General features: G+C 42.4%; 1 long non-coding RNA gene across 1 annotated transcript in view; it reads right to left on the reverse strand.

The window, feature by feature from the left end:
* The window catches only part of LOC147380031 (uncharacterized), a 37,803-nt gene extending 35,163 nt beyond the window's left edge, over positions 1–2,640 (reverse strand). The window contains exon 1 of the long non-coding RNA XR_015134440.1: positions 2,392–2,640. This is a non-coding gene — a long non-coding RNA (uncharacterized LOC147380031). The remainder of the gene's footprint in view (positions 1–2,391) is intronic.
* Between the last annotated feature and the right edge of the window lie 7,446 nt (positions 2,641–10,086).

The raw sequence follows: 10,086 nt of genomic DNA on the forward strand, positions 1-10,086 counted from the left end.
CTCTGGTTTATAACAGGACATGACCGCACTGCCTCTCTGCATTTGTATCCATTTCAAATCAGGTTATTATTTTGAAGTTTACAGACTTTTTTTACATTTTTTTGAATTTCAAGTTGGCTACTCTCTAATGGTTTAAAGGGCCAATATTTGTCTGAAAATTGCCTTTCAGATCAGATCAGATCAGTCGCTCAGTCGTGTCCGACTCTTTGTGACCCCATGAATCGCAGCAGGCCAGGCCTCCCTGTCCATCACCAACTCCCAAAGTTCACTCAGACTCACGTCCATCGAGTCAGTGATGCCATCCAGCCATCTCATCCTCTGTCGTCCCCTTCTCCTCCTGCCCCCAATCCCTCCCAGCATCAGAGTCTTTTCCAATGAGTCAACTCTTCACATGAGGTGGACAAAGTACTGGAGTTTCAGCTTTAGCATCATTCCTTCCAAAGAAATCCCAGGGCTGATCTTCAGAATGGACTGGTTGGATCTCCTTGCAGTCCAAGGGACCCTCAAGAATCTTCTCCAACACCACAGTTCAAAAGCATCAATTCTTTGGCACTCAGCTTTCTTTATAGTTCAACTCTCCTACCCATACATGACTACTGGAAAAAACCATAGCTTTGACTAGACAGACCTTTGTTGGCAAAGTAATGTCTCTGCTTTTTGACATGCTATGTTGGTCATAGCTTTTCTTCCAAGGAGCAAGCATCTTTTAATTTCATGGCTGCAGTCACCATCTCCAGTGATTTGGGAGCCTAAGAAAATAAAGTCAGCCACTGTTTCCACTGTTTCCTCATCTATTTGCCATGAAGAGATGGGACCAGATGTCATGATCTTGGTTTTCTGAATGCTGAGTTTTAAGCCAACTTTTTCACTCTCCACTTTCAATTTCATCTAGAGGCTTTTTAGGTCTTCTTCACTTTCTGCTGTAAGGGTGGTGTCATCTGCATATCTGAGGTTATTGATATTTTTCCTGGCAATCTTGATCCCAGCTTATGCTTCATCCAGCCCAGCATTTCCCATGATGTACTCTGCATATAAGTTAAATAAGCAGGGTGACAAAATACAGCCTTGATGTACTCCTTTCCCGATTTGGAACCAGTCTGTAGTTCCATGTCCAGTTCTAACTATTGCTTCTTGACTTGCATACAGATTTCTCAGGACACAGGTCAGGCGGCCTGGTATTCCCGTGTCTTTCAGAATTTTCCACAGTTTTTTGTGATCCACACAGTCAAAGGCTTTGGCATAGTCAATTAAGCAGAAGTAGATGTTTTTCTAGAACTCTCTTGCTTTTTTGATGATCTAATGGATGCTGGCAATTTGATCTCTGGTTCCTCTGCCTTTTCTAAATCCAGCTTGAACATCTGGAAGCTCATGGTTCATGTACTGTTGAAGCCTGGCTTGGAGAATTTTGAGCATTACTATACTAGCATGTGAGATGAGTGCAATTATGTGGTAGTTTAAGCATTGTTTGGCACATCCTTTCTTTGGGATTGGAATGAAAACTGACCTTTTCCAGTTTGTGGCCACTGCTGAGTTTTCCAAATTTGCTGGCATATTGAGTGCAGCACTTTCACAGCATCATCTTTTAGGAATTGAAATAGCTCAACTGGAATTCCATCACCTCCACCAGCTTTGTTTGTAGTGATGCTTCCTAAGGCCCATTTGACTTCGAATTCCAGGATGTCTGGCTCTAGGTGAGTGATCACACCATCATGATTATCTGGGTTGTGAAGACCTTTTTTGAATAGTTCTTCGTGTATTCTTGCCACCTCTTCTTAATATCTTCTGCTTCTGTTAGGTCCATACCATTTCTATCCTTTATTGTGCCCATGGCTAGTAGTTACTTTATTGAACATTATATTGTATAAGGGGGCTTCCCAGGTGGCCCAATCCACCTGCAATGCTGGAGACTCAAGTTTGATCCCTGGGAAGCTCCCCTGCAGGAGGAAATGGCAACCCACCCCAGTGTTCTTGCCTGGAGAATACCATGAACTGAGGAGCCTGGTAGGCTACAGTCCATAAGGTCGCAAAGAGTTGGCCATGACTGAAGTGACTGAGCATGCACACATGCAAATTTTCTGCAGCCATTTCCAACCATAGGGGAGTGGGGGTGCAGGTGGAGTTGTTTCCCACATCAACAAGCTATTCCCTAAAACCAGCTGGGGTGTCCTACAATTCAACTCAATTCTGATACTATGTTACCAGAGAGAGTTTCGGATCCCACAGTCCCTCAAGACTCTCCCTGACCCCTACTTCAGATGTCAGTCACAAGGTCAGGCTATCACCCTTACTTCTGACCAACCAGCTAGAGATCGGAGGTTACAGCAATCACCCCCTTGTGTTCCATTAATGTATGAGAGCAGCTCACAGGACTCAGAGAAACATTTTACTTACTAGATCACTGGTTTATTATAAAAGGATATAACTCAGGAACAGCCAGATGGAAGCGGGGCCTAGAGCAAGGTACGGGGAGGAGGTACAAGTTTCCATGTCTTCTCCAAGGGCGTCACTCCCCCAGCGCCGCACAAATCCACCAACCCTGAAGCTCTCTGAACCCTACACCTTTGGGGATTTTATCGAGGCTTCATTAGGCACACTTGACTAAATCCGTGGCTATTGGTGAAAAATTCAATCTCCACTCCCTTTCCCCTCCCTAGAAGTCAGGTGAGAGTGGAGGGAGATACAGGAAGTTTCAGTCCTCTAAATCTCCAGTTGGTTCCCTTGGCAACCAACCCCCGCCCCTAAGTACTTTCCAAAAGTCACCTCCTTAACATAAGAAAAGATGCCTTTACTGCTCTACCAATTCAGAAATTTCAACAGTTTTAGAAGCTCTGGATAAAAAAAGGAGAATGAAGACCAAATACACACAACTGATTTATTTTCTTTAACTACAGATAGTACATCTCTGGCTAATTGGATAGCCTCTTTTGGAGATCTTTCAAACATTTAAATGTGAGGCTCTTTGAGAATGTGAAAGTTGGATCTCTTGCTTTTCTTTATGGTGGCCACAAAAAAATCAGTGGAGCCAAAAAGAAGATTATAACCTGGGGACAGCCCCAAAGAAACCTCTAAGAACTGTTCCACTCTAGAGGCCAAAGTCAATTGTAAGTTTTTGAGACAGATGGCTGTACATTAAATAATATATTATTTGCAGCTTGCACAATCCAGATCTACACATACAAAGCCAGTAGTGGGTCATGGGTCATTGTGGCCCTTTACAAGATTAAGAAGGAAGGTTATCTCCTAAGGAGCTGTGACCCTTGATGAGATTAAGAAGGAATGTTATCTCTTAAGGAGGTTTGGTGAATGCGGATGCACAGTATACACCAAAGGTGAGAGAAGAGGTCTGAAGAGACAGACAAAAATGTTATGCTTACGTTTTTTTCATATTGCCATAAAATATGAATTTTATTTCATTAATGGTAACACCTGGTCTTTTGTCATGAACATTTTCATTATTTGAGGAAAATTATACTGTTTATTTTTGCTTATATTATTTTTTCTATGAGTTATTAACCTTCAAAAATGTTCTTGTTTTTTAAAAATTTATTTAGAGATTTAGAGGCTTGCTGCTTAACTTATATTTTGTCAGGAATCAAAAATGAATTCACATATAGACAGATACTGTTCATGACTGTGTGGAACACAATAAATTGTGGAAATTTCTTAAAGAGATGGGAATATCAGACCACCTTACAGAAAAGCCTGTACACAGGTCAAGCAGCAACAGTTAGAACTGGACATGGAACAACAGACTGGTTCCAAATTGGGAAAGGAGTACATCAAGGCTGTATATTGTCACCCTGCTTATTTAGCTTATATGCAGAGTACATCATGGGAAATGCTGGGCTGGATGAAGCACAAGCTGGAATCAAGACTGCTAGGAGAAATATCAGTAACATCAGATATGCAGATAATACCATCCTAATTGCAGAAAGTGAAGAGGAACTAAAGAGCCTCGTGATGAAGGTGAAAGAGGGGAGTGAAAAAGTTGCTTAAAACTCAACATTCAAAAAATGAAGATCATGGCATCCAGTCCAATCATTTCAAGGCAAATGGGGAAGAAATGGAAACAGTGACAGACTTTATTTTCTTGGGCTCCAAATCACTGCAGATGGTGACTGAAGCCATGAAATTAAAAGATGCTTGCTTCTTGGGGTAAAGCTATATGACCAACCTAGACAGCATATCAAAAAGCAGAGATATCACTTTGCTGACAAAGGTCCGTATAGTCAAAGCTACGGTTTTCCCAGTAGTCAAGTACAGATGTGAAAATTGGACCAAAAAGAAGGGTGAGCACCAAGGAACTGATGCTTCTGAACTGTGGTGCTGGAGAAGATTCTTGAGAGTCCCTTGGACTGCAAGGAGATCAAATCAGTCAATCATAAAGGAAATCAACTCTCAATATTCATTGAAAGGACTGATGCTGAAGCTGGAACTCCAGTACTTTGGTCACCTGATGCAAAGAGCCAACTCATTTTAAAAGACCTTGATGTTGGGAAAGATTGAAGGGAGGAGGAGAAGGGGGCAGCAGAGGATAAGACAGTTGGATGGCATCACAGACTCAATGGACAAAAGTTTGAGCAAAATCTAGGAGATGGTAGGGGACAAGGAGGCCTGGCACACTGCTGTCCATGGGGTTGCAAAGAGCCAGACATGACGGAACAACTACACAGCAACAGCAATAGACATGTACTGGGCTTTCCCAGTGGCTCAGCCATAAAGAATCTGCCTGCAATGCAGGAGATACAGATGACTTAGGTTCCATCCCTGTGTTGGGAAGATCCCCTGGAGGAGGGTATGGCAACCCACTCCAGTATTCTTGCCTGGGAAATCCCATGGACAGAGGAGTCTGGTGGGCTACACAGTACATAGTCTCACAAAGAGTTGGACACGATTGAAGTGACTGAGCATAGTCAGGTACTAGATGAACATTTTCAAGTCACCAAAACAATACAAGGTTACAAACTCACAAAAGAAAGTGTATAAAGAGGATCAGTTGCAATGTATTTCTGGAAATTTCTAGATCTACTATCAGTATGCTGAAAGCTCTTAGTAGTTCAGTTCAGGGCTCTAATAGGCATAATTTCTATCTATGTCACTGAGCACATCCTGTAAATCTTTTGCTCCTGCAGAGTGAACAGGCCAGCTCTCCTATGAGTTCTTGAAGTGTTAGCATTGTGATTAAATAGATTCTGGGGAGCAAAAAAACGTTTTATGTCCATCTTCATCCCCGTATTTTTCCATCAGAACTTTAGAACAGCTCAGAAAAATGTCCATCCATCACTTCTCATTATGTTTTTCTCCATGATAGCAAATGCTTCAATGCAGCAAAGGCAGGTAGTGCTCCATCGATGTCTTCACACCTCGGGGTTGATGTTAGAGGGGAGAAGAAAGAAACCTGTGTTCAAAACCAATACACACTGAATTCTAGAGATGCTTCAACTCAGTATCATATTTAAGAAGGGAAACACTCAGGGATAAGGAAATTGCACAGTTGTAATTTTCAACCGTAACACAGCATCAGCTACCCACCTTCCTTTGAGATACTTAGATGAAAGGCAGGCTTATCTGAATGCAAAATGTTATTACCTATCTTCTCTTTGAGGTTGCAGTTATTTAGTAATCATTCTCATTTAAGTTACTCTTCCTGTTCTATGCATGATTATGCTTTTAGCTCAGGAGGAAAGCAATTTTTATAAAAGCCACTGTATTTCAGAGCTGGGTAACATTTAAAGTCAAAGAGAGTGAATTATATTTAAAAGTAGTTAAGGCTTCTGAGAAAAAATGCATACATGCCACAGAATTAAATTAAGTCTGCTTTTATACAAAATATCACTCCTAAATTCCTTGGGACAGTTGCCGAGGTTAAAAAAAAAATTCATGTAGCCATACTTCCTATTCCCTGTGTCACTAGAACTCTAGAACTGGAAGGACTCCAGGGGACACCATTCAGGCCTATGTCTCCTGGAGGTGGACAGCACAGCCTTCTATAGTAAGACTTGTGTGGAGGATGGTTTAGAAAGGGGAGACTGAATAAAGATAAGGAGAGCAAAAAGGAGGCTATACAGTGCTTCAGGGGAGAAGAAATGAAATCCTGAGCACAATGGTAGCTGGGAGGATGAAGATGAGGAGTAGCAGCACTGTGAAACATTGAGGAGATGGACCCAACAGGACTTGGTGGGGAATAAGGAGGAGGAATAGGGATTTGTCTCTCACACCAGAAACTGGAGGAATGGTCTCATTACCGAGTCCAAGTTCACACTACTCACCGCACAACACACCAATAAACTGAGAGACGAGTTGTTGGGACAAGGAATAGTGACGTTATTTGAAAAGTCAGCAGACTGAGAGGCTGGTGAATTCCTGCTCCAAAGAGCCATCTTGCCTGAGTTAGGCTTCCGGGTGTTCCCTGGCAGTCCAGTAGTTAAGACTCTGCACTTCCACTGCAGGAGGTATGGGTTCGATCCTTGGTCCGGGAACTAAGATCCCTCACACCCCTCACAGTGTGAATTCCAGTCTCTTTTATGCTAAAAGGGGAGGGAGTAAAGTCAGTCATTACCTGCTCAGCCTCCAGAGGGGAAGTGTTAATTTCTGCCTCTCTGCATTCATTCATAGGTGGGCCTGTTTAGGATGTTTCCTGTGAGCTTACACAAAGGTATTTTAGCTTAAGGGTCATTACCTAGAGCTGGGTTCCCAGAGATGTGCCATCATGTATAATTTAAGCTTACGGGCAGCACCCTTTTAGTGACTAATTTTTAGTAGACTACAACAGGTTCTTCCCTATCATAGTTTTAGTCACCATATCTGGTCCAAATCTTTGTACTCTCCTTCCTTTGCTTTGAAGAAGGTCACTGTATCTAGGTGAGTTTGTATGATCACGAAGACTACTGTGGAACCAGGTATTACCCTGCTTTCAGTTGAAATTGGCTCATTAAGGCCTGTAGGCTCACCGTTGCCACTCTTCCCCAGTAACATACAAAGGCTTGGTAAATCAACACTCATCAATCTACAAACACTATCACTTGGCTTGGTGAAGAACAGCCTTTGGGAAACATTAGTATCCTCCACAGCACTGATGAATCTCTAGAGTATTGATGGATAAAATTTATTTTGGCTTCAAAAAGCATTTGAAGATGTCCTCAGTAACATATTTTAAATAAACCAGGGGGACTTTCCTGGCTGTCCATTTAGTTAAGAACCTACACTTCCACTGTAGGGGGCACAGGTTCCATCCTTGGTCAGGGAACTAAGATCCCATATGCCACACACTGTCGGGGGGGGGGGGGGTGGCGGGAAGAAATAACCAGGTACACAGAACTGCCAGGGTAAAAGTACATAGTACAGGCTTTGACCTTCACACAGGAGCTACAGAGAAAGGATGTGAATTGAAGCTGGAATAAAGCTCAGGGGGCTCTTGCCAAGCCCTGTGGCCTCACTCAGAGCTGCATCAGCCTGGAGAAAGTGGCAACTTTTTTCTTAATTGGCCCACCTGAGTGGCTGCTTTTTGCAATTTGTCAGCCCCAAAGCGTTATCAATTTCAGATGTATACTAAATTTCAAAGTAATTTCACAATGACTTTGGCATTTAGTATCTACAGAAAGATCAGAAGCTAGAAACCTAATAAGCAAGTAATGATTCTCCTGGAGCAGTTAACTGGAAGGAGAGAAGGGAAGCTGGGAAGGGGAAGCAAAGGAGAACACACTAGATGTGATTGTCAAGAACGCTATTGTTTTGTGCAAACGTTTCAGAATTTGTGAATCACCTAAAATTTGTACAACTGTGGAGTTCCCTCTTTAAGAAAAATGATATAAAATTATGAATGCACAACTGCTAGAGCCTTCACAGGAACTGGGATGAGCCAGTGCAAGTCAAGTACCTAGAACCTAAACTTTAGTGGCTTCCTGGTAAATCTGCCCCAATTAGCATGTCCTGTCCTTTAAAGTGGATATCAAAGAAAACTAGGTATGTAATTCATGCCACTATGTTTGCTTATATTTGGGGAACTTCTACTGTAAAGAAAGAACCTAAACTACCTTCTTTTTCAGTTCAGCTCAGTTCAGTTCGGTCCCTCAGTCATGTCCGACTCTTTGCAACCCCATGAACTGCAGCACGCCAGGCCTCCCTGTCCATCGCCAACTCCCGGAGTTCACTCAAACTCATGTCCATTGAGTCGGTGATGCCATCTAACCATCTCCTCCTCTGTCATCCCCTTCTCCTCCTGCCTTCAATCTTTCCCAAAATTAGGGTCTTTTCAAGTGAGTCAGCACTTCACATCAGGTTAGCCAAAATACTGGAGTTTCAGCTTTAACATCAGTCCTTCCAATGAACACCCATGACCAATTTCCCTTAGGATGGACCAGGTGGATCTCCTTGTAGTCCAAGGGACTCTCAAGAGTCTTCTCCAACACCACAGTTCAAAAGCATCAATTCTTCTGCACTCAGCTTTCTTTATAGTCCAACTCTCACATCCATACATACCACTGGGAAAACCATAGCCTTGACTAGACAGACCTTTGTTGGCAAAGTAATGTCTCTGCTTTTTAATATGCTGTCTAGGTTGGTCATAATTTTCCTTGTGCCTAACAAATGAAGGAAGGAAGACAGGGAGGAAGGAAGTTGGGATGGAGATTATAAAGAGACAGATTTTTTTTTTTCCACTTCATGATATCAGCTCTACCAGCTACCTCCAATTTTTTCCTTACAAAAGATTTATTTACTTTTGTCTGTGCTCCGTCTTCATCGCTGCACGCAGGCTTTCTCTAGTTGTGGTGAGGGGGGCGACTCTTTGTTGTGGTGCACGGGCTTCCCATTGCAGTGGCTTCTCTTATGGTTCTAGGCGAGGGCTCAGTAGTTGTGGCTCAGGGACTTGGCTGCATCATGGCATGTGGAATCTTCCTGGATCAGAGATGAGACCAGTGTCCCCTGCATTTTCAGGAGGATTTCTGTCTCCTGTGCCACCAGGAAAGTCCCCAGTTTTTCCCTTTTTTAACCAAAGTTACTAACAAACCTGATGGCCTACTTTACTGTCTAGATTTATTTCTAAATGACTAGCCTGTTTCTTAAAATAAAATAACCCCATAAAGAGCAATAATTTCCCACTATGAGAGATACTATTTAAAAGGTAGATTGTCATAAATTGTGTCAAAATTGAATAATTAAACTGGTAAAAATCATTCTGGATATGAATTGAATTACATGTAATTTTAAATGAGGCTTCCCTGTGGCTCAGCACGAAAGAATCCACCTGCCAAGCAGGAGATTCAGGTTCCATTCCTGGGTCAGGAATATCTCCTGGAGAATGGAATGGCAACCTGCTCCAGTATTCTTGCCTGGGAAATCCCATGGAGAAAGGAGCCCAGCAGGCTACAGCCTACAGTGTCCCAAAGAGTGAAACACGACTTAGTGACTCAACAACAACAATAAATCTTAAATAAGCCTAACTTTGAATAGACCATTTCTGTGAATACACAGTGCAGAGAGATTCAAACAAGTTCTCCAACCAGCCTCCACAGTCACACCTCCCACAAAATCTCTATCTCATCAAATGTGAAATGGTGGTTGTGTATGATATAATCCTGTTTTGTCTTCTGTTTATGCAGATTAATGACTTTTTAAGATTCATTGCCTCCAGGTAAACTACTATAGGCTTCATTAACTCAGCTTACTTTATTCAATCAAAATTTGGGGAGGAAGAGAAAATACAAAAACAAAGAGAAAAGAAAACCTGGCAGAAATATTCAGGTCTCTCTGTCTTCCGTTTCAACACATCTCCACTTCTTTCTCCTCACTGCAGTTGAGAGATTGTTCTTTTATTTTCTTTAATTAAATTAAATTAAAAAAATTTTTTGGCTGCACCAGGTCTTTGTTGCTTGTTGTTTGGGCTTTCTCTGGTTGTAGTGAGCAGGGGCAACTCTCCAATCACAGAGCACAGGCTTCTCTTGTTGCAGTGCACAGCCTCTAGAGTGGGGGCTGAATAGTTGTGTTTCACAGGCTTACTTCCCCCGTGGCAGGTGGAATCTTCCTGGACAGGGGACTGAATCTGTGTCCTTCATATTGATAGGCAGATTCTTATCCACTGTACAACCA

Source organism: Bos grunniens, chromosome 1, assembly GCF_055505025.1.
Source record: "Bos grunniens cultivar Pamir isolate PY7600 chromosome 1, Bosgru_T2T1.0, whole genome shotgun sequence".
NCBI classification, from domain to species: Eukaryota; Metazoa; Chordata; class Mammalia; order Artiodactyla; family Bovidae; genus Bos; species Bos grunniens.